Genomic DNA, 26,063 nt, shown 5'->3' with positions numbered 1-26,063 from the left:
ACATGCTGCTGTACGGGCTCTCAACATTGTATGAATATCTCCATTCATTCATGGTTTTTGGTTGGGGTATGTCTGGATTGTTATTGTAGTACATCATCAACACATTTCCTAATGAAGCCTGTAACTGACGGTCCACCAATGTGGATGGTTGTCCTGGATGGAGGAATCTTTGAACATATTCCAATCAGTATTCTCAAAACAATCCTCCAGCATTGTCTGCCTCCTCTGTCCAGTGCCTCATTGTTCTCTGTTGGTGATTCCCTCTTGAGTTGCTGCTTGTAGGCAGGGAGTAGGAACAGAGATGTGATCTGATTGGCCGAAGTGGGTGCAAGGGGTGGCTTTGTACGCGACAGATGTTTGTGTATACATGGTCAAGCACACTGGATCCTCTTGTGGGGCAGGATATATGTTAGTGATATTTTGGGGAAATATGTTTTAGACGGGCTTGGTTAAAGTCACCTGCGACAATAGACCTCTTCTGGGTGAGAGGATTCTTGCTGGCTAATAATCTTGTACAGTTCGCTTAGTGCCACCTTGGTGTTGTACATAGCTGTGATAATAACACATGAATTCCCTCGGCATATAGTGGGGTTGGCATCGCAGCATCATAATCTCCAGGTCGGGTGAACAGGAGCTTGCGATGTTTTCAACTTCGGTCCACCAGGAATTGTTTGAGGAAACATACCCCTCCCCCCGGGGCTGAGAGAAGTGTCTAGCTTCTGAGTCATGATCCAGAAGTGTTTGTCGGTCGTAGGAAATTATGGCACGAACATTCTTAGCAAACAAAGTAATAATTAACACACAAATAGCCATAACAAAGCTATGTTGAGCAGGAACCGGCAAAACGGGTGCCCTCAGCACCGCCATCTTAGGGTATGTGATAGACAAGGTCCTGGACAGGAAAACAGATGATTTACATCAAATCTATTTGAGTGTACCTGGTGGGAGAGAGTGACAGACTATGGTAAAGTTGCCCCTAGAGACGCTGCTCTAATTGATTGCGTTTTCTCCATTTCTTAACAGTTAAAGTTTAGTATTGGGAATTGTAAGCTGATTTTTAGAGAGGTTCCCACCATCAGGCTTTATATACTGATATAACAACCAGTGGAATGAACGGCACCTTTTATCTCCTCAATCAAAGAAGAGAGCTGCCTGGGCTGTACTCACTCTCTCTCACACACGCACACACACACATACACACACACAGAGATATTGTACACGTACTCCAATCCCCATACTACAAATAATAACAGCCAATGATTATATATCTTTGAAACATGGCAGAGGGAAGAATGTCTTGTTAGAGTGCTATGCCTTTCTATCAGCAAATACATCTGATACAGTATAGCCTCTGGCTCAGAAACAAAGACAGCTAGCTAGCAAGAATACCTACAGAGACTGACACACTCATATAGGAGAAGGGCCCAGATTCAAGTTACTAAAACCTGCTTTACGGTGACCTCAGGCTAAATTCCAATAGGGAATAATTATCAGAAAACTGAATTCTTAGCAGATAATGGGACAGACTGTGGGGGTGTGTAGGTGTGGGTGGATGTAGGTGGAGATGTGTGCTTGAGAAAGAAATCCACAAGGTCCCTAGTGAAGGGAGCAGTATCTTTGCTCCCACTATATCTTGACTACCTCATTCATCAGTCATCACACAGAGCAACCTGTCTCTGGTTGCTCTCCCTTGCTGTCTCACACCGTTTCTGTCTTTCATGCTCTCGCTCTCTCTCTCTCTCTCTCTCTCCCTCTCTCTCTATCTCTCTCTCTCTCCCTCTCTCTCTCTATCTCTCTCTCTCCCTCTCTCTCTATCTCTCTCTCCCCTCTCTCTCTATATCTCTCTCTCTCCCCCTCTCTCTCTCTCTCTCTCTCTCTGTCTCTCTCTCTCCCCCTCTCTCTCTCTCTCTCTCTCTCTGTCTCTCTCTCTCTCTCTCTCTCTCTCTCTGTCTCTCTCTCTCTCTCTCTCTCTCTCTCTCTCTCTCTCTCTCTCTCTCTCAGTAAAGCACTTCATTATTTCACCTAGTTTTATATGGCTCTGTGGGCGCACAGTGTGACAGACAGAGTGTTTAGATATGTGGCTGTATCATAAACCAGACCTTTCATAGAAAGTCTCTATGGGTTAAACCTAGGTGGTGCCTTGCTACACAACAGACCAGTGGTATTCAATGTCGGGGGAACTGCAGTGGGGTAGCAACATTATTATGAAGAGTACAGATTATTTTATAGGAAAATATACAAATGCTTTTGAGAAATATTTTAAAAAGTTGATTGAGTAAATGTATTTATTGTTTTTATTTTATTTTGTGAATGGTGAGCGCAGCGGTCAGTCTGGTTGACCGGGCTAACCTGACCTGACCCGGAAAAAGTGTTTCCTAGTCAGGTCAGTTCAGGAAGAACTCCATACTCTAAGTATGGAGTAAGCTAGATTCATGGAACCTGTACAGTAGATGGGCCAGTACGTTGACTAGATTACATAACAATGATGATCTACAAACAACTTCTCAGATATCCTACCATCCACAACATATTCCAAATATATCGTAGGGACTTCCTTAGTTGGGTTTGACATAAGGTTATAGTGTTGTTCCATTACAGGAATATTGAAACAAGTAAACAGTTGAAGAGAATAAGAGCTAAGTATGTACAGTGCCTTGCGAAAGTATTCGGCCCCCTTGAACTTTGCGACCTTTTGCCACATTTCAGGCTTCAAACATAAAGATATAAAACTGTATTTTTTTGTGAAGAATCAACAACAAGTGGGACACAATCATGAAGTAGAACAACATTTATTGGATATTTCAAACTTTTTTAACAAATCAAAAACTGAAAAATTGGGCGTGCAAAATTATTCAGCCCCTTTACTTTCAGTGCAGCAAACTCTCTCCATAAGTTCAGTGAGGATCTCTGAATGATCCAATGTTGACCTAAATGACTAATGATGATAAATACAATCCACCTGTGTGTAATCAAGTCTCCGTATAAATGCACCTGCACTGTGATAGTCTCAGAGGTCCGTTAAAAGCGCAGAGAGCATCATGAAGAACAAGGAACACACCAGGCAGGTCCGAGATACTGTTGTGAAGAAGTTTAAAGACGGATTTGGATACAAAAAGATTTCCCAAGCTTTAAACATCCCAAGGAGCACTGTGCAAGCGATAATATTGAAATGGAAGGAGTATCAGACCACTGCAAATCTACCAAGACCTGGCCGTCCCTCTAAACTTTCAGCTCATACAAGGAGAAGACTGATCAGAGATGCAGCCAAGAGGCCCATGATCACTCTGGATGAACTGCAGAGATCTACAGCTGACGTGGGAGACTCTGTCCATAGGACAACAATCAGTCGTATATTGCACAAATCTGGCCTTTATGGAAGAGTAGCAAGAAGAAAGCCATTTCTTAAAGATGTCCATAAAAAGTGTTGGTTAAAGTTTGTAACAAGCCACCTGGGAGACACACCAAACATGTGGAAGAAGGTGCTCTGGTCAGATGAAACCAAAATTGAACTTTTTGGCAACAATGCAAAACGTTATGTTTGGCGTAAAAGCAACACAGCTCATCACCTTGAACACACCATCCCCACTGTCAAACATGGTGGTGGCAGCATCATTTTTTGGGCCTGCTTTTCTTCAGCAGGGACAGGGAAGATGGGAAGATGGATGGAGCCAAAAACAGGACCATTCTGGAAGAAAACCTGATGGAGTCTGCAAAAGACCTGAGACTGGGACGGAGATGTGTCTTCCAACAAGACAATGATCCAAAACATAAAGCAAAATCTACAATGGAATGGTTCAAAAATAAACATATCCAGGTGTTAGAATTGCCAAGTCAAAGTCCAGACCTGAATCCAATCGAGAATCTGTGGAAAGAACTGAAAACTGCTGTTCACAAATGCTCTCCATCCAACCTCACTGAGCTCGAGCTGTTTTGCAAGGAGGAATGGGAAAAAATGTCAGTCTCTCAATGTGCAAAACTGATAGAGACATACCCCAAGCGACTTACAGCTGTAATCGCAGCAACTTAAGGGGGCTGAATAATTTTGCACGCCCAATTTTTCAGTTTTTGATTTGTTAAAAAGGTTTGAAATATCCAATAAATGTCGTTCCACTTCATGATTGTGTCCCACTTGTTGTTGATTCTTCACAAAAAAATACAGTTTTATATCTTTATGTTTGAAGCCTGAAATGTGGCAAAAGGTCGCAAAGTTCAAGGGGGCCGAATACTTTCGCAAGGCACTGTATGTAGGTAGGGGGTAATAGAGGGATTCTATGTAGTATTCTATGTAGTCCTCCTGTGTCTGCTTTTACTGCTACACCGTGCTGTCAGCTGAAAAGTAGCTGACGGTGTGACATAGTGGAGACTCCCGTTGTATGTATGTGTGAGTGGGACCACTCATGCTTTTGTCATAGAATAATGAGTATTATTATAGCTAGGGGGCCCAAACACACCTGCTGTCTCTCTTTCTCTCAAACAGACATCATACACATACTCCCATCTAGTGCAGCACTTTTCCAGTCCATCTGGAAGAGGTCTGTTGTAAACGTCATTGACACCCAGGGAAACAGGTTGTCTGTCTCTAGACTGTCATGCTGGTTACCTTGGCGTCCATTGAATTTAGTGATGGTTAATGGGTTTATGACCGCACGGTTGGACTGCATGACCACCACTGAGCTATTTGACTATGTGAGGGGAAAATATGTTTTATGGCCACATTCTATGGTATCTGTGTCGGCTTGTTCGTTGTTCGTTTCATAGTGCCCTCCCCTTTTCTTGATCTCTCACATGCACACGAACACATGCCCCCTCACTCCTTTTATGTATCTCTTAAGCATATACACCCATCCTGTCTGATTACGTTCAGTCAGCTCCAATGTCATTACTATAAGAATGCTGTTGATTCAATGGAAATCACAGACTATTACTAATTCAGTCCCCGATATGAAATAATGAATACTTCTGGGAGTTGATGTGTACAATGTTCATTGTGTAAAAGTAGTTGACTCTGAGGCCTGTGTTTGGTCGAAGTCAGGGAATTCGGCCTTATTTGAAATGGTAGTCACATTTCTGTAAATCTTACAAAAAAAATGTTATGGAGGAGAGCATTAATTTCTGTCACTGCGCGAGCAGACCACACACACTAGTGTTGAGCGATTAACCAACATTTTGGTTTTTCAGTTATTCATCAGCTAATTGACCGACAGACGTCGGTTCAAATACTTGAATCCATTTTGTTCTAGTTTTTTTGTGCCCAACGTGCTTTGTCTCTAGAGAGAAATCTAATCATTCACGAGAGAAATCTGAAAAATCAAGTCAAGAACTATGTGGGACGCTTTGCTGAAGGGAGTTGTAGTTTTCATTAAGCAGATATTCAACCTAGTTCAGTATTTAACTACATTGACCACAATCCATTGCTCCAGTATTTTCTGGCTCAGAGAAGGATCAGAGATGAGGAGGCGAAGCGAGAGGTTTCACTCACCAAAATATGTCCAAAATAAGCATATGCTAAATACTTTTCTTTTGGCTTATTTTGGACATAAGCTTGTCGCCTGCCTTCCCGCCTTTGGGACATCATGAGCATCTCATCATTATATACAGATCTCTGGACGGATACACTTTTCCGCCTGCTACGTTAAGTCAGATACACACAGACCACATGAGAGCGGAATGTACAGAAGATAACGACGAGAGGGACAGAGACAATTCAGGAAAGTACCGTATCTACTTTGAAGAACTAAAAAAATGATTTTGTCAGACAGTTCTGCAGCATACTTAGGCAGACTAGCTAAATAGAATGACTGAAGACAGTACAGTATGGGGAGCACAGAGACAACGTTAGATGGCCTGGCTGGTTGCTTCTTTCTACCTGAGCAGAGATTAGATGATTACTTTAAAAAAGAATGAAACCTAATAAAGTCATCCAATACAAACAAAGAATTACACAACTAAAATAGTTTTATTTCATAATTTCCTATTTTTCTTTTGATGTCCACTCAATGTGGACCTGACCGAGACAATGGAATGTGTTAAATGTTTTGGCAATCGAATGTTTTTGGCTTTGGAATTTCCATTTAAAAAGCTCTAAAAACATTTGAATATCATCATTTCATGATGCATTTAATGTAAAACAAAATGATAATATTGAAATTGAAAACTGTAATTGTTTAATAATCAAACCAAACGACCTCTAATCACTAATCGCTCAGCACTAACACACACAGGCAGTAGATATTTCATTCCCAGCGTTGGGGAGTGGAGCAGTGTGTCTGTCCTCCCAGTGAAAACTGCTGATGGATGTGCTGATCGGAGCAGGGGTCAGTGAGACTATTCATGCTCTGCAGTACAGTATTAGCTCTGGCTGTGATTAAACACTATTCCAGCTCCCCAAATACACCCTGCCTAATTCATCACCCCCGCCCAGATTAGCACTTCATGTATTCTGGGAACCCACAGGACCTGGAGAAGAATGGAGGACGGGAGGAGACAGGGATAGGAGGTGTACCTGAAGAGTACAGAATGCTCCTCTTCCTTCATCTCCTCTTCCCCCCCTTTCACACCAACCATTGATGGGGAGAGTAGTGGGCTTGTACCTCGCACCAGTAATTCTTGAGAGGGGTGGTGGTTTGTTGGCTGTGAGGTCCATCCCAAATCCCTATATACCAGGTGGGGCAACAGGTAGCCTAGTGGTTAGAATGTTGGGCCAGTAACCGAAAGGTTGCTAGATTAAATCCCCGAGGTGACAAGGTAAAAATCTGTCGTTCTGCCCCTGAACAAGGCAGTTAACCCACTGTTCCTAAGCCGTCATTGTAAATATAAATATATATATATATTTAAGTCCCATAAATGTCCTCATTAACCAGGTAATTGACGAGTCCTGTTATCCCTCTCTATGGGTGTCTACCTCATCCAATGGGTCATAGGAGAACACAGGAAGGGAGGCGGCGCCCCAAACTTCAGAGGAGTAAAGACTTAGGGCTTACAGTACCGAGCCTCCATGATCCATTATGTAGGGCAGAGTCTGCCCAGATACAGCCCAGAGTCACATGAATTTCATTGTCACCCAAACTACATGTTTATGCAGTTTCATAATGGCATGCAATTTTCTACGGGTAGTTTCAACATTTTATTTTCTACTGGACCCCAGGACTCATCATAAAGCAGTCATAACAGCTTTACCGAACCAGTCACAACTCTAAACCTTGACCTTTTAACCTTGTAAGAGCACTGAACTCTTTTTATGTCTGAGGGGAAGTAGAGATGGGTGGCAGGCAGCTGGTTTGAATAGCTCTGACGCTAGAGGAGGAGAAACAGACCGGGACTGTAATTGTGTAAAGATGTGTTGAGTGCACACACACACACACATACACACACACACACTTACAGCAATGTGAGTAATGTAACAAGCTCCCTGACTACATGCCTGGGGTCAGACATGCAAGGCTTTGTTGTGCACTCGACACACACAGAGATACTCGTACTGTTACACACTAGCGTACATGCACTTTACGTCATTTACTCCTGTCAGATTTGGCCGTTTGGAGAATGAGCTTTCAGGCAATCCATGACGTTTTAGAATTCATAACATCGACCATTGGAGAGGCACTGTATTGGAAGGGAATATTAGGAAAGAGTTTCCCAGACAACATCAAAATGAAATAGAATTGCAGGACATTTGCTTTTAAAACTGCAAAATGTTTTCTCCGCCAACAAGAAGGGTGTGAACCATTTTTGGTCGCATTGGGCTGCGAGATGGGGGTTTGTTACTACAGCAATAAATGACCATATCCATCCAGACCTTATCCACCTAGGAAATGTGTGACCGGACCTTCTCTAATAATACTTAAGTCCCCCTGCTGTATTGTACTGGCAGGAAGGTCCCATCTGTGTGGAACTCACTGAGTCCACTGTGACTGGATGACGCACACACCAGGTACCACACTCACAGAGAGGGAATGTTCACTGTGTGGGAAGGAGAGGGAGAGGGAGGGGGTGTTCATATTGTATACAGCCTGAGCCAACAGACGCTTATCTCCCCATCATCATCACGCCCTGCTATCCGTCATCCTATTCACGGCTGTGATAAGTCTCTCACTGTGTGTGAAATAGCCGGAGCTCTCCAACAGAGATTAGCCCGGAGCCTTTGTTCACTTGAACAAAGCAAACACAATCAGAGCTCTCTTCACCTGCACTTCCAGGGCTAGAGGAACCCATTAGCTTTTTAATTACTCAGAGCACATCAATCGTCTGCCCAGAGTCTCTTGGAGGGAAAATGAAGTTGTGTGTGTGCGCATGTACAGTGATCTCCAAAAGTATTGGTACTGTGACAATTTTGGAGGGCTCTGTACTCCAGCACTTTGGGTTTGAATTGATACAATGACAGAGGTTAAAGTGCAGACTGTCAGCTTTAATTTAAGGGTGAACAGTTTTACGTGTATTAACCCTTTCGTGGGTGAGTTCCAAATATCTCTAACGGGCGCCCCAGCGTGAGTTTTTTTATGCACGTGATGTTAGAACGTTCTCTCAATTCCAGAATGTGATTGTTACTCAACAGTACATTTAATCCGCGCTGCCCTCAAACCAAGGCACTTAGCCTGTTTTTATTTATAGGCGGTTTTCAACTTCACTTTCAAATTATATTCTAACAAGTTTTTATTTTCTAAGAACAGTTTGAATTGAGGTGTGTTCTGCCTCATTCATTCACGTAAAAATACTCATTTTTATTTTTGCGGACAATTCATTTTTTGGGACATATCTGACCCGGACAAAATTCCCCAAGCACTTCCCAATTGTTTGCATGCATTCCGATTATTGCATAGATTGTAATGGGCACATATGTGTGTAAAATACTTTTTTGAAGATTGTACTGATTATGATGAGCTAAGCTAATACCAGCTGTGTGTAGCCATACAATACAATGCATTCTGGGATTCACGTAATCGTAATCGTCTGTTGAACCAAAGATGTTATAACAAAATGAGGTGAGTAAGGGTTCACTCATTTTTTGAGGACTTCCAGAAATGAAATGGTGTGATGTGAACGATGGTGGACGACCCCCCCCCCCCCCTTGAACATGCATACTATAAACAGACCAAACTCATCTTGTGTCCTCTTATTATCTTTGGCCTCTGTGAGGGGAAAAAGCATGGCAGCGCGCAGAAACTACCCATCGTCGGATTACTTTACATTTCTAGAGTGTTTTAATCAATTATTTCGATCAATGGTGAGTTCACCCATGATGTGATTAACTCTAAATAGTAATTTCTATTAGCTAATTCATATTGTAGTTTGTCAGCGAGAGTTACACATATGACCTATTGCTTTACCTCAATCTTTCCTCAGTTAGATAACTTTGTGAATGTCTGAACATTGCATCCAAAAATAAACTGCTCACATTCTGGACATAACTGTCAGGGCCCGGTTACGAACCCGGGTCTCCGGAGTGAGAAACAGTCACTTAACCTACTGAGCCACGAATAGTCGGCAGAACCCAGAAGATGAGGCAGACACAGCAGTACTTGAGACGGTGTATTTAATGAAGTAAAAAGAGAAGTCCTTCAGGAAAACATGTAACTCCACAACCTCAAAAGGAATTCCACAAGAACAAAGGTAATCCTCCAAGACAAAAAAGGTAAATCCACAAGGTGGTAGGAATAGCATAAACAGCCTCAAAAGATACTCAAAAATAAATAAACAAGAACAAAAACAGAATTCCACAAGAGAGTCCACCGGGATCAACAAGAGTTCACAGAATACTAGGGCTGGGTGCTAACATACAAACACAGAGCAAAGAACTGAGGAAAACTAAGGGTTTAAATACAATCAGGGGAAACGAGGCACAGGTGCAAATAATAATGGGGATCAAGGGAAAACAAAAGGTCAAAAAGCACAATGGGGGCATCTAGTGACCAAAAACCGGAACAACCCTGGCCAAATCCTGACAATAACTTTGTAAGGACTGTGTTTGTGCAAAATGTTTCTGAAAAAAGTGTGGCCAGCTCAAATGCTGATTGTTGCATCATTCGAAACTGGCCGTTCTAAATAAGCTTTCTAATCACACCGGTTTGATCTTATGCTACAGGGACAACTGTAGAAGGATCACACCCGTGTGTTGGTACTTGTCAAAAAGTTAAGTATTTGGTCCCATATTCCTAGCACGCAATGACTACATTAAGCTTATCTTCAGACTGCTCCTTATTATTAGAATCCACTTTTAGATGCAGACGGATAAGATGGCGCCGAAGAGGATGGCTGACGTTTTACATGCCTGTTTACCAATTATTATGCTATTTTGTTATTTTTTTTGCATTGTTTGCAACTTATTTTTTACTTGTGTTGTACATAATGTTGCTGCTACCGCCTCTTATGTCCGAAAATAACTTCTGGACATCAGAACTGGGATTACTCACTACTAACTGGAAGAAGCTTTTTCCTTTAACGAGTCCGACGAAAAAGATCTACTGCTCTCCTGGGAACAGGCCCAGATCCCCGTCATTTGCGTGAAGAGAAGATGGAGGAAAAGAGGACACAGATCAGGCTGCCTTTTGAGAATCCGTAGGTGAGAAAGTAAACTCCCACTGCCATCAATTTTGCTTGCTAACATGCAATCATTGGAAAATAAAATTGATGACCTACGATTATCCTACCAACGGGACATTAAGAACTGTAATATCTTATGTTTCACTGAGTCGTGGCTGAACGACGACATGGATAATATAGAGCTAGAGGGATTTTCCATGCACCAGCAGAACAGAGAAGCTACCTCTGGTAAGACGAGGGGTGGGGTTGTGTGTCTTTTTGTCTATAACAGCTGGTGCGCGATGTCAAATATTACAGAAGTCTCGAGGTATTGCTCACCTGAGGTAGAGTACCTTATGCAAAGCTGTAGACCACACTATCTACCAAGAGAGTTCTCATCTATATTATTTGTAGCCGTCTATTTACCACCACAGACCGATGCTGGCAGTAAGACCACAATCAACCAACTATATAAGTCCATAAGCAACCAAGAAAATGCTCACAAAATGCTTGTACCAGCAAGTCACTTGTGCAACCAGAGGGAAAACAAATCTCCCCCTCCCCCCATTTGGAAAATCTGACCATAATTCTATCCTCCTGATTCCTGCTTACAAGCAAAAACTAAAGCAGGAAGTACCAGTGACTCACTCAATACGGAAGTGGTCAGATGACGCGGATGCTACGCTACAAGATTGTTTTGCTAGCACAGACTGGAATATGTTCCGGGATTCATCAAATGGCATTGAGGAGTATACCACCTTAGTCACCGGCTTCATAAATAAGTGCATCGACGACGTCGTCCCCACAGTGACCGGATTACAGGCAACATCCGCATCGAGCTAAAGGCTAGAGCTGCCGGTTTCAAGGAGCAAGACACTAATCCGGACACCTATGAGAAATCCTGCTATGCCCTCAGTCGAACCATCAAACAAGCAAAGCGTCAATACAGGATTAAGATTTAATCCTACTACACCGGTTCTGACCCTCATCGGATGTGGCAGGGCTTGAAAACTATTACGGACTACAAAGGGAAACCCAGATGCGAGCTGCCCAGTGACGGGAGCCTACCAGATGAGCTAAATGCCTTTTATGCTTGCTTCGAGGCAAGCAACACTGAAGCATGCATGAGAGCACCAGCTGTGTGATAATGCTCTTGGTAGTCGATGTGAGCAAGACCTTTAAACAGGTCAACATTCACAAAGCCACGGGGCCAGATGGATTACCAGGACTTGGGCAGCCCTGCCCTAGACCCACTCCAATACGCACACTGCCCCAACAGATCCACAGATGACGCAATCTCAATCGCAATCCACACTGCCCTTTCCCACCTGGACAAAAGGAACACCTATGTGAGAATGCTGTTCATTGACTACAGCTCAGTGTTCAACACCATAGTGCCCACGAAGCTCATCACTAAGCTAAGGACCTGGATCCTGGACTTCCTGGCGGGCCGCCCCCAGGTGGTAAGGGTAGGCAAGTTAAGTTTGCTGACAACACAACAGTGGTAGGCCTGATCACCTTCAACGATGAGACAGCCTATAGGGAGGAGGTCAGAGAATTGGCAGTGTGGTGCCAGAACAACAACCTCTCCCTCAATGTGAGCAAGACAAAGGAACTGATTGTCGACTACAGGAAAGGTGGCGCGAACATCAACGGGGCTGTAGTGGAGCGGGTTTGAGAGTTTCAAGTTCCTTGGTGTCCACATCACCAACGATCTATCATGGTCCAAACATATCAAGACAGTTGTGAAGAGGGCACGACAAAACCTTTTCCCCCTCAGGAAACTGAAAAGATATAGCATGGGTCCCCAGATCCTCAAAAAGTTCTACAGCTGCACCATAGAGAGCATCCTGACCGGTTGCGTCACCGCCTGCTATGGCAACTGCTCGGCATCTGACCATAAGGCTCTATAGAGGGTAGTGTGTACGGCCCAGTTCATCACTGGGACCAAGCTTCCTACAATCCAGTACCTATATAATAGGCGGTGTCAGAGGAAAGCCCATAAAATTGCCAGACTCCAGTCACCCAAGTCATAGACTGTTTTCTCTGCTACCACACGGCAAGCAGTACCGGATCGCCAAGTCTAGGACCAAAAGGCTCCTTAACAGCTTCTACCCCCAAGCCATAAGACTGCTGAACAACTAATCAAATGGCCACCGGACTATATAGCTTCGTACCCCCTGTATATAGCTTCGTTATTGTGTTACTTTTTATATATATTTTTTACTTTAGTTTATTTGGTAAATATTTTCTTAACTCTTCTTGAACTGCACTGTTGGTTAAGGGCTGGTTAAGTAAGCATTTCACGGTAAGGTCTACACTTGTATTCGGTGCATGTGACAAAGCTTGATTGATTTGATTACACCAATTAATTTCAAGCTATCAAATGTCAGAATTGGTTAGAGGGGGGGGGGGCTCTGAAGTCATTTTTGTATAGGGAGCTATTTTGTACAGAACATGTGCTGTCAGCATTAGCTGTGCTGGGGTGTGGTGTCATTCTGTGAGGTCAAGTAGCCATAACTCTACCTGGGAAGAAGGGTGTGAAATTCTTTATCACTGTTGTGACCTGGATATGTCACATCCCATTGGTTGTGTGATTAGTTGTTAATGTTTAAGTTCCAATGTGACAACCGACAGTGGGGTATTTTTGTAATTGCAGAAGAGGTGACTTCACCTCTCTCTCTTTCACACACACACACACACACACACACACACATGCATTGTGGATGTACAGGGCCAGTAACATAAAAAAAAGGGGTCACTCTAAATGGTCAAGGCAACAGTCCAACTCATCAACGGTCAAACTCAAACAACCACCTCACTGCTCTGGTGTCTGCTCTCTCCTTGAATAAAATCATCTGACATCATCTTGATTGCTTGTGGACATCTAATTTGATTAGTGCTATTGCCAGAGAACAGAATGCGGAGAAAACAAACCTGCTTGGAAGCTGTGATACTGCTTGTAAGTTGGCTGAGGCTGATACCTTAAAAGGCCTGTTAAAGGCCCGCTCGTCTCTAGAGCTGTCGAGGATTGTGAATGCATTTGTATGTGTCTGAGAGAGCCGATGAGGTTGAGGCAGCAACAGTGTTTGTTTGTGTGCGAATTTGAGCATATGCCTGCAGATACCTCCATATGTGAGATGCTGCTTGCCTGGCCTGCCATGAGCTCCACAGGAGAGAGAGATTGGGGACTTCACAAAGCACTATAACCTACAAAACTCTTATCCTGCTGTGGGAAGCAGCTCCTCAAAGCCTGCCTGTCTTGAGCTTCTGATGGAGAGATAGAAGACCATTAGAAACCCTTCAAACTGACAACACACTCACACACACACACACACACAGTGGGAGGGCTGCTGACACCTTCAGCTAAAAAGCTTATTAACAAACCCATTAATGAGCTGTCAAACTCATAAATGGCCAATTACTGATGCCCTCAGATGGGCCTTTTATTTTTTTTACCCACTGTTGACGTGGTGTGTTTTTAATTATTCTGTTCGGGCCCATCCTCGGCCACCCGTAATGACCTCATTTGTGGGTGAGCTGGCCTAGATGGATGTTGGCGTTATTTTTATCCAGTGTCATTCATCCCACTTAATGCCATATTGATTTATTTATGGAGAAATTGTGACCAGCGGCTGCTAACAATTCCTAGAGACGTCCCACTCGGCACAGACGTCAGTTCAACGTCTTGTTTTGATATACATGTCATTGGATTTAGGTTAAAAGTTGTGAAGAAAATATGAAATTCCCTTACATTGATGATTTTGGAAATGCCGGATCTCTATGGCAAGACGCATCATTCACCCAAGTGTCGTCAAAATCGGGACAGTGGTGTCTGAGATATCACGTGGGTTAGCGAGACTCGTATCCATGAGCATGTGTGCCAAATTTCAGAACTGAGTCAAACAGATCAAACAGCGCTATAGTAATAAACTGTAGGTATGTTAGTCACACGTGATATCTCAGACATCCACTGTCACGATTTTCATAAAACTTGGGTGAATGATGATTCTTGCCATCATTCACAAAATTACATTGATTGGCGCTGCATCATTCGTGGGGGACTACATGTTTACTGTTGCCTTTTTTTACTCTTATCTATCCTGAAGTCTAGTCCCTTTACCCTGCTTCACGTACATATCTACCTCATATACAGTGGGGCAAAAAAGTATTTAGTCAGCCACCAATTGTGCAAGATCTCCCACTTAAAAAGATGAGAGAGGCCTGTAATTTTCATCATAGGTACACTTCAACTATGACAGACAAAATGAGAAAAAAACATCCAGAAAATAACATTGTAGGATTTTTTATGAATTTATTTGCAAATTATGGTGGAAAATAAGTATTTGATCAATAACAAAAGTGTATCTCAATACTTTGTTATATACCCTTTGTTGGCAATGACAGAGGTCAAACGTTTTCTGTAAGTCTTCACAAGGTTTTCACACACTGTTGCTGGTATTTTGGCCCATTCCTCCATGCAGATCTCCTCTAGAGCAGTGATGTTTTGAGGCTGTTGCCGGGCAACACAGATTTTCAACTCCCTCCAAAGATTTTCTATGGGGTTGAGATCTGGAGAAAAAATCTCACGATACATGGCCCCATTCATTCTTTCCTTTACACGGATCAGTCATCCTGGTCCCTTTGCAGAAAAACAGCCCCAAAGCATGATGTTTCCACCCCCATGCTTCACAGTAGGTATGGTGTTCTTTGGATGCAACTCAGCATTCTTTGTCCTCCAAACACGACGAGTTGAGTTTTTGCCAAAAAGTTATATTTTGGTTTCATCTGACCATATGACATTCTCCCAATCTTCTTCTGGATCATCCAAATGCTTTCTTGCAAACTTCAGACGGGCCTGGACATGTACTGGCTTAAGCAGGGGGACACGTCTGGCACTGCAGGATTTGAGTCCCTGGCGGCGTAGTGTGTTACTGATGGTAGGCTTTGTTACTTTGGTCCCAGCTCTCTGCAGGTCATTCACTAGGTCCCCCCGTGTGGTTCTGGGATTTTTGCTTACCGTTCTTGTGATCATTTTGACCCCACGGGGTGAGATCTTGCGTGGAGACCCAGATTGAGGGAGATTATCAATGGTCTTGTATGTCTTCCATTTCCTAATAATTGCTCCCATAGTTGATTTCTTCAAACCAAGCTGCTTACCTATTGCAGATTCATTCTTCCCAGCCTGGTGCAGGTCTACAATTTTGTTTCTGGTGTCCTTTGACAGCTCTTTGGTCTTGGCCATAGTGGAGTTTGGAGTGTGACTGTTTGAGGTTGTGGACAGGTGTCTTTTATACTGATAACAAGTTCAAACAGGTGCCATTAATACAGGTAACGAGTGGAGGACAGGGGGGCCTCTTAAAGAATAAGTTACAGGTCTGTGAGAGACAGAAATCTTGCTTGTTTGTAGGTGACCAAATACTTATTTTCCACCATAATTTACAAATAAATTAATAAAAAATCCTACAATGTGATTTTCTGGATTTTTTTTCTCATTTTGTTTGTCATAGTTGAAGTGTACCTATGATGAAAATTGCAGGCCTCTCTCATATTTTTAAGTGGGAGAACTTGCACAATTGGTGGCTGACTAAATACTTTTTTGCCCCACTGTATGTACCTCATACCCCTGCAGATTGATCTTGATTGATTAGTACTCTCTGTGTAAAGCTCAATTCTTGTGTATTTTATTGTCCCCCACTATTAAATCTCGGAGGGGATCTGTGGATCTGTCTCCATTTGTACATTAGTCATACACGATATCAGATTGGCCTGATTGTGATGCAACTTGGGTGACGTTTGCACATTTCTAGATAATTGCTGTTAAAGGTTACATTTCAGAGGTTTTATATGAAAAAAATATATATTTAAGAAATGATTTTCCCAACTGTTTGTAAGCTTTTAAATAATATCAAACTCAACCGTTTTATATTTTCCAGTGAGGAAGACATGGATGTCTCATGGTATGGTGGGTTATGCAAAATGAGTCAACATTGAGCACCTTTATCTACTAATAATTGTTGTTCTGTCCCTGAACAAGGCAGTTAACCCCCTGTTCCTAGACCTTCATTGAAAATAAGAATTTGTTCTTAACTGATTTGCCTAGTTAAATAAAGGTCAAATAAAAATATATATTTTTGAATAAAAAATAATGATTTGGCATTCAGGTCCAAAAAGTCATTTTCTGACCACTTCTTCCATGGGCAAACATGTATGGAGAGTTTTGTTTAAATCAAAAGAGATGCTGTCTAAAAGTGATTGCTTTAAAATGGATTTACCTAATACAGACAAATAGCAAAGGCTTACACTGAGTGCACAAAACATTATGAACACCTGCTCTTACCATGACAGCTGAAAGCTATGATCCCTTATTGATGTCACTTGTTAAATCCACTTCAATCAGTGTAGATGAAGGGGATGAGACAGGAGTCCGCCTTGAGACAACTGAGACGTGGGTTGTGTATGTGTGCCATCCAGAGGGTGAATGGGCAAGACAAAAGAGTGCCTTTGAAAGGGATATGGTAGTAGGTGCCAGGCGCACCGGTTTGTGTCAAGAACTGCAACGCTGCTGGGTTTTTCACATTCAACTGTTTCCCGTGTGTATCAAAAATAGTCCACAATCCAAAGGACATCCAGCCAACGTGACACAACTTTGGGAAGCATTGGAGTCAACATGGGCCAGCATCCCTATGGAACCCTTTCGACACCTTGTATCCATGCCTCCACGAATTGAGGCTGTTCTCAACATGTTGTAGCATACATCAGAGACATGTAGTAGGCGACATGCAGTGGCACGTGCCCCTTCCTTGATTCTCCACTCTCCAGGGATGTGAATGCAGCTTTTCTCTAACTAGCCCAGATGTGGCCCAGATGAAGACACACATGCCTGGGTTACTAATGAAGATAAACTACCTGATTAAGCATGGCAGGACAGGATGCAGGAGGGATAGATGGACCGCCAATTATACCCCCACAAAGACATTATGGGGTCAGTCTAAACCTATAGGACTGGGTGGGGACTCTAGAGATCTGGGACATTATTGTGTGTGTGTGTGTGTGGTTTGCACGCACAAAGTGAGACAATTAGTCAGACAATGGTTGCGAAGCACAGAGGGAGAACACATACAGCTTGCCTGCTGTCATAAATAGTACACACACACACAGTTAGCCCAGATTCCTGTTGGAAAGACCTGTAGGTTTAGCACATCCTTACATTATGTCAGTGAACAGGCAAATGTAGCACCACATGTATTGATTTGGTCACCTCCTTACTTTAATACACTCTAATGCCGGGACCTTTTAACAGTTGGAAGAGTAGAAATGTTGGAAGAGGCAGGCAGAATCCAGTGCATAAGTTGTGCTTTTATTTACTATTGAAGATGGCGGTCTACAGGTGCAATTGACAATATTTACAAAATGATATTTATAAAATGCCTAGGAGCAGGGACACCTGTCCATTCCATTAAGACTTAGGTTGTGGTATACCAGGCTCAGGTCAGCCACCCTCTCCAACATTACCAAGACAAATCTGCCCAAGACTGGCGCTTATATTTACTCAGCCCCTCCCTGGGACCTACCAATGTAATAATTACAATGAGCCACATAGCTGGTGGTAATCAATGCAAAAAACATATTCCACAAAATACCCCAAAATATTCCACTGAACCAAAAAAGCAACTTCACTGTTTGAAAACTGCCTATAAACATTTATTCTAGTGTCAAAATTGACTACAAAGTAGGATAATGTGGGTCATAAAGTCAATCTCGTCCAAAACTGAGTTTTGTAAGTGAGTTCGTCAAGATTATGTCAACATACATGCCCGCTTTTTGCCCATTAACACATGGTGGCCGATCCAAGGGAGAAATGTCATGCACGGACAATACGGTGTGGTTACTCCCCCTGGCATGCCGAAGACTGGTGGTCTGCCACAGATGCTCTGTAAATACTCTAGTGAAAATAGGCACTCATAAAGTTGTTCAACAATCTCGGGAAGATGGTCAGCATATGGATTACATTCGACACTAACTACTACTTCTGCGGGCTGTCAACTGTCAAACCTGAGACCAGTGTTGTTGGTGAAGGTACACCAACAACACCATTACATTTAGGTTATATTAGCATAAGGAGAGGCAAGACAACATTAGTAGTGATTGGAAACTTTCTGAAGCCTTTGGGGCTTTCACCAAATTGTGCCAAAAACAGTTCATTACTCTGAGCTTTTAACACAATGCACATTAGTGTTTAGTCGTGGGCGTCAATAGCCTACAATCAGCTACCATTACAGTTTTGCACCGTACATCATGCTTCCCTTTTTGCTGTGAATCCCTTCATTTTGCTGTAAAACTGAATCTACGGCATTATTTAGGATGCTTAAGACCGAAGCTTAACCTATATACACTGAACAAAAATAAAAACGCAACATGTAAAGTGTTGGTCCCATGTTTCATGAGCTGAAATAAAAGATCCCAGAAAACTTCCATATGCCTATTTCTCTAAAATGTTGTGCACACATTTGTTTACATCCCTGATAGTTATAATTTCTCCCTTGCCAAGATAATCCATCCACCTGACTGGTGTGGCATATCAAGAAGCTGATTAAACAGCATGATCATTACACAGGTGCACATTGTGCTGGGGACAATAAAAGGCCACTCTAAAATGTGCTGTTTTGTCACACAACACAATGCCACAGATGACTCAAGTTTTGAGGGAGCTTACAATTGGCATACCGTGATGAAATCCTGAGGCAATTCATCCGCCACCATCACCTCGCATTTCAGCAAGATAATGCAAGGCCCCATGTCGCAAGGATCTGTACACAATTCCTGGAAGCTAAAAATGTCCCAGTTCCTCCATGGACGGCTCACCAGTAATGTCACCCATTGAGCATATTTGGGATGCTCTGGATCGACTTGTACGACAGCAACAATATCCAGCAACTTCGCACAGCCATTGAAGAGGAGTGGGACAACATTCCACCGGCCTCAATCAACAGCCTGATCAACTCTATTCAAAGGAGATGTCACTCTGCATGAGACAAATGGTGGTCACACCAGATACTGACTGGTTTTCTGATCCACTCCCCTACCTATTTTTAAAGGTATTTGTGACCAACAGATGCATATCTGTATTCCCAGTCATGTGAAATTCATAGATTAGAGCCTAATGAATGTATTTATATTGACTGATTTCCTTATGAACTGTTAAAATATTTGAAATTGTTGCATGTTGCATTTATATTTTTGTTCAGTATAAATAAGATTTGAACAACGATATGCAGAAAGCGTCACATAAAATTGTTTCGAAATATGCCTTCACTGGAATTTGACCCCATTCTCTGTCGTCAGTGAGTGTTCTATTGTCCTCTAATCTACCTGCTTAGGTACCATTCAGGTGAGGCTACATGGAACAATCCTAACTACTGTACATTGTAGGCCTAAGTACGGTGTCCAGTCGAGGTTGGTGTTTGAAAGCACTGGAACCACTGTGAATTCAGTGGGATCTCGCATTTTGCAAAACACAGTTTGAAACACAGTTTGAAATGTGATGCCATGAAGCTTCGGATGTCATTGATTACGTGATAATGTTCTTTGAAACAAGCATTTGTAAATTTTGTCAGATCAGTAGTGCTTTAAAAACTGCATCGGCACTCCGGTATCAATCGCCCCATCACAAAAAACTAGCCAGTTATTGAATATTGTGTTGTAGGACAGCTGAGCTGACTGAAGACGAGGCATTCAACTCGCAGTTGACATCGGTTCCATGGTCTTTGCATGTCGTGATGAAACTCTGAAACTAAGTTGCAAGCTACTTTTGTAGCAAGTCGTTGTAGAACGAGTGTCTCATGAAACACATTCCAGACACTGGTTCTTGCCATCTTGGCATAACTGTGAGTTGACAGAGAAATATCAGTTAGCTAGATAGGCTAGCCAGCTGCAGCTATCCCCAAGCAATGCTAGCTAACTGCTGTCAGCTTTGCTAAACACAAGGTTAGCGCAGGCTTCAGCCTACACATAGACCTGAATTAGCTAACCATCTTGAGATGGTGAGGTCTCCAAATTCAAAACTTCTCTCCATAGCAAAGCTAGCTTCGTTTACCTCGCTGTCACTACTCACTACTGCCCTTGGTTTGTTGTGATTGAATGGCAGTCACACACAAGAACAACCCACATCAAACCCAACATTGTGCCCACTCAGAGGAGAAGGAAATGGTCATTTCAAACCAAAATGAAATGTGTGATTATATGGAGTATACTGTGCCAGTCAAAAGTTTGGACACCTACTCATTCAGGGGTTTTTCTTTATTTTGACTCTTTGTTACATTGTAGAATAATAGTGAAGACATCAATACTATGAAATAACACACATGGAATCATGTAGTAACCAAAAAAGTGTTAAACAAATTCAAATATATTTAACATTTTTCAAAGTAGCCACCCTTTGCATTGATGACAACTTTGTATTCGCTCAACCAGCTTCATGAAATGATTTGAGTGAAATCGAGGCCTTATTTTTCTCTGTTAAGATGTGATCTGCAGTATGAATACGCTCAACTCAGCCGCCATGTATGCAGCTGCAAACTGGGACCCACAAAAAAACAGTATAGAGGAGGTTTCCTGTGAGAGGAGGGAATGAGGCTTGTGAGCCTGACATGTCTGACTTAGAGATTTATTTCAAACTTGCCCAGGGATTACATCCGTATGCATTTACTCAGGCCCAGACACATCCCTTCCCCACCACAAAATCTGTTACTGGACTACTGGATGCAAGGGACGACGTGGTCACTACATTGTTAAAGTCTGTGTGTGTGTTATGTCATCTACTCTCCCTGGTCCCGGCATTGGCAATTAAGTCACATCACCATAGTAACTCCAGCTCCCGGGTGCATTATGGCTCATTGAACAGGTAATGCATGTACTCACAACAGAAAAGCACAAGATGTAGTGTTTTGTGTGCGTTTGTGCCTGAGTGTGTGCGTGTGCGTGTGTGTGTGTATGCATCCATCCAGAAAGCAGCAGGAACCTATCAGAAGTCTCTGGTGTCTGCTGTGTTTGAATAGTTGTGTTCCTGTTACCTGTGGTTGTGTCCAGTCATGGAGACAGGTACAGCTTTATGGGTGGGCCTTGCCCACCCTACCATACCTCCTTGCCCATCCAAATACAAATATTGATAATTTATTTGACAGAGATGCGCGGACAGAAAGACGCATCAATCTCAGATAAATCATCCGAGCGAGCAAAACAGCGCCCCTCTGTCTCAGTATGTGTAGACCAAGTATCTGATGCTGTCTGGACCAAATGAGTATGGCATGTCATACTATTTCTGGCCAGACAGAATCAGATAGATGGGATTCTTATAGAGGGGTGCTGTTTTGCCCGCTCTAATGCTTTCTCCAGTGACATATTTTAAGCAGAGGAAGAGGTTGAAGCGAAAGGGCTCACTCTCACCAAAATCTGTCAAGAATATGACAAAGCGTTTTTATGGGCATAATATGCAGACCTATCCCTTCGTGTACACAAGCATGCGGCGAAACACCGCTTCCCATTACTTTTCAATGGAAGGAAAACGGTGAGAAGTGGAGTGGGCGGGAGACCGTTGGGTAGCACGGACGTGGCGTGGGAGGCACGGACGTGGCGTGGGAGGCGGTGAAAAAGATCAGTATTTCCCAACTTTCTGCAAATCACCAGCGGCGACAGCTGGGCAATGACCAATCATATCAAGTGGTTCCCATGATGAATTTGACGCTAGGTAACCCAACGCTGGAGACTTTCTTCAGCAAAGATGGCTGACAAAAATACTAGGATGGAAGCAAATGTTAGTAATTATTATGTCATTAGGAATCATGCACAACATTTACAGTTGAGAGGAATATGTTAGTTAATGTCGAGACAAACAATTATGCTTATGAAATTGTGAAAATTGCTATTTTGCAAGCTAGCTGACTAGCTAACATTAGCCAGCTAGCTTTATGGGCATTGTAACATGAGTTTGAAATTGTAATTTGGGTTGTTTTAATATTTTAGGGACTCCTGAGAAAACAGACATCTAAACTATGAAATTGTACATATGGAATCATGTAGTAATCAAATCAAAATGTGTTTCATATTCTTCAAAGTAGCCACCCTTTGCCTTGATGACAGCTTTGCAGACTTTTGGCATTCTCTCAACCAGCGTCAGCTGGAATGCTTTTCCAACAGTCTTGAAGTTTTTCCCACATATGCTGAGAACTTGTTGGCTGCTTTTCCTTCACTCTGCAGTCCAACTCATCCCAAACCCTCTCATTTGGGTTGAGGTCGGGTGATTGTGGAGGCCAGGTCATCTGATGCAGCACTCTATCACTCTCCTTCTTGGTCATATAGCCCTTACACAGCCTGGAGGTGTGTTGGGTCATTGTCCGACTGAAAAACAAATGATAGTCCCACACTTCAACAGAGTTTACTGGACCAATCCTGGTCCTGGGACATCAATGTTTGCACATTGTAACTGCAATAGACTAGAAACATGATTTAACTAGTTGAAGGCTGATTTGTAATTAATATATACAGAAATACTTTTTTTAACCTTTCTGATCTCCCCATCCCGGATCCGGGTTCGTGAATACAGACTCAAGCTCATTACCATAACGCAACGTTAACTATTCATGAAAATCGCAAATGAAATGAAATAAATATGCTAGCTCTCAAGCTTAGCCTTTTGTTAACAACACTGTCATCTCAGATTTTCAAAATATGCTTCTCAACCATTGCAAAACAAGCATTTGTGTAACAGTATTGATGGCTAACGTAGCATTTAGCATTAGCATTCAGCTGGCAACATTTACACAAAAAAACAGAAAAGCATTCAAAAAAATCATTTACCTTTGAAGAACTTCAGATGTTTTCAATGAGGAGACTCAGATAGCAAATGTTCAGTTTTTCCTGAAAGATTATTTGTTTAGGACAAATCGCTCCGTTTTCTGCGTCACGTTTAGCTATGAAAAAAACCCTGTATCCAGGATTGTGTAAATCTATCAGCAAGCTCATTAGCATAACACAACGTTAACTATTTATGAAAATCGCAAATGAAATGAAATAAATATGCCATCTCTCAAGCTTAGCCTTTTGTAAACAACACTGTCATCTCAGATTTTCAAAATATGCTTCTCAACCATAGGAAAACAATAATTTGTGTAAAAGTAGCTAGCTAGAGTTAGCATTTCGCGTTAGCATTTAGCGTTAGCATTAGCGTTAGCATCCAGCACGCAACATTAACAAAAACATAAAAGCCTTCAAATAAAATCATTTACCTTTGAAGAACTTCTGATGTTTTCAATGAGGATACTCTCAGTTAGATAGCAGATGCTCAGTTTTTCCAAAAAGATTCCTTGTGTATTAGAAATAGCTCCGTTTTATACATCACATTTGGCTACCAAAAAAAATCCATAAATTCAGTCCTCAAAACGCAAACTTTTTTCCAAATTAACTCCATAATATCGACTGAAAACATGGCAAACGTTGTTTAGAATCAATCATCAAGGTGTTTTTCACATATCTCTTCATTGATACATCGTTCTTGGACACATGCTTTCTCCCCTGAATCAAATGGTAAAGTAGAAGCAGCTGGCAACTGCGCACCGAATTCGACGCAGGACACCAGGCGGACACTTGGAAAATGTAGTCTCTTATGGTCAATCTTCCAATGATATGCCTACAAATACGTCACAATGCTGCTAAGACCTTGGGCGAACGACAGAAAGTGTAGGCTCATTCGTTGCGCAATCACAGCCATATAAGGAGAGAATGGAAAACAGAGCTTCAGAAATTCTGCTAATTCCTGGGTGATGCATCATCTTGGTTTCGCCTGTAGAATGAGTTCTGGGGCACTTACAGACAAAATCTTTGCAAATCTTTGCATAGTCGAGCATCTTTTCGTGACAAAATATCGCGCTTAAAACGGGAACGTTTTTTATCCAAAAATGAAATAGCGCCCCTAGAGCTCGTAAACAGTACACTACACTGTCTATGCATCATGTAAATACTCTAAAACCGGTTCATCTCAATACCATGGCACTTTGAGATTTATTTTAATCTGCAAAACCCTTACGCACCACTGCACTTTGTGTACCAGGGTTGGCTGACCTTCTCTAGTCACTCGTAGGCTCAGGCACTGGTATACTTTTATTTACAAAGCCATTTTGGGTTTACTTCCATTTTATTAGGACATATGTATTGTTCAGAAATGTGGTGGGTACTCTCTTCGTTCGCAGGACTTTATCCTACTAACTGTTCCAAATGTCCCAACTGAATTTGGTAAAAGGGCTTTTATGTACTCGGCGCCATCGTCTTGGAACGCCTTACAAAATACTTTTAAACTGGAAGAACTTGTCCTGATTGGTGTTTTAAAATCACTGATGAAGGATTTTTATTTCCTGACCTGTTAATGTTTTTAATTAGCTGTTTAATGATTTTGTTATACTCTTGTGAATTCTATGGTTTTTACTAGATTACTTGTAGTTTTGCATGTTGTCTGTAATTGGTGCTGCCCATCTTGGCCAGGACACTCTTAAAAAAGAGATTTCAAATCTCAATTAGCCCTTCCTTGTTAAATAAAGGTTAAATAAAATTTAAAAAATCTGAGGACACAGGATAGGTGTAGTATTTCATCAAATGAGACTTCATTTCAACCAGCAGAGAATGTCAAACGCTTGACTGAAAAGTTCATTATCCAAGTGTTATAAATACATAATACATGCATTCTTAATTAAAGACTTAAAAATTAAATAATAATCAAAAAAATATAAATACAAGTTCAATCTTCAATGCAGGCCTGGTGTGCATTATTAAAACATAAGGAGAAAGGAGGTGAGGAGAGAGGTGTGAGAAGACCAAGGTTAAAGTGCTAAGAACAGGAGCAGGGAAGACAGCATATGATTGATGAGTTACAGTGCAGCTAAACTTAATGTTCTCTCAGTTCATCACAACACTTTAATAATACTTCCTGTTGACCCGACCAAGTGACCTCTCACTTCTGATCATGTTGTGCCCTCTATGTAGCCAGTTCAGATGTGTGAGGTGTTCACTGGCACAGCTGATATAACCTAGAGGCTTTAGGGAGAAGGGGGGAGAGGGATGAAGTGAACCAGAGACTTATTGAGAAAACAAGGTAGTTAAAGACAATGTTCAACAGGAATCTGTGTGTGTGTGTGTGTGTGGCCTCATCTGGCGCCCATACTGTGGCTGCAGTGTGCTTTACACTGAAAAACATGCACAGACACATGAGGACAAACAGTATAGCGTAGGTATATAACTGGACATAATGAAGTGTCTTCTTAATAATGAAGTGTTGGTCCTCTTGCCTAATTTGGAAGGAGCCACAGTTATACACCTGAGCCTGCTTAATGCACAACTCAGTCCATCAATCAGATTGGTACACAAGTGTGTATGTGTGGGTTATAGGGTGTCTAATTGTTCCTTTTTTTCAATATGGTTGACTCTTAAAAGAGGACGGTTTGTTTTTGTACAAACATCACCCTTAACTACATAAGTGACTTACCTGAACAACACCCTCACCT

At 42.1% G+C, this 26,063-nt stretch overlaps 1 protein-coding gene and 1 long non-coding RNA gene across 3 annotated transcripts in view; one reads left to right on the top strand and one right to left on the bottom strand.

The window, feature by feature from the left end:
- The window catches only part of LOC149985636 (uncharacterized), a 240,540-nt gene extending 216,603 nt beyond the window's left edge, over positions 1–23,937 (bottom strand). Inside the window, exons 1-2 of the long non-coding RNA XR_016497002.1 lie at positions 23,799–23,937; positions 23,371–23,430 (exon numbers count right to left, since the gene is read on the bottom strand). This is a non-coding gene — a long non-coding RNA (uncharacterized LOC149985636). The remainder of the gene's footprint in view (positions 1–23,370; positions 23,431–23,798) is intronic.
- slc24a3 (solute carrier family 24 member 3) overlaps positions 1–26,063 on the top strand; it is a 101,213-nt gene that overhangs the window by 21,822 nt on the left and 53,328 nt on the right. The window lies entirely within an intron of this gene.

This window comes from Oncorhynchus mykiss, chromosome 1 (genome assembly GCF_057628025.1).
Source record: "Oncorhynchus mykiss isolate SJ-2025 chromosome 1, ASM5762802v1, whole genome shotgun sequence".
Classification (NCBI taxonomy): domain Eukaryota; kingdom Metazoa; phylum Chordata; class Actinopteri; order Salmoniformes; family Salmonidae; genus Oncorhynchus; species Oncorhynchus mykiss.
The sequence above is the reverse complement of the archived record's forward strand: the minus strand, read 5'-3'. Positions and strand labels throughout refer to the sequence as shown.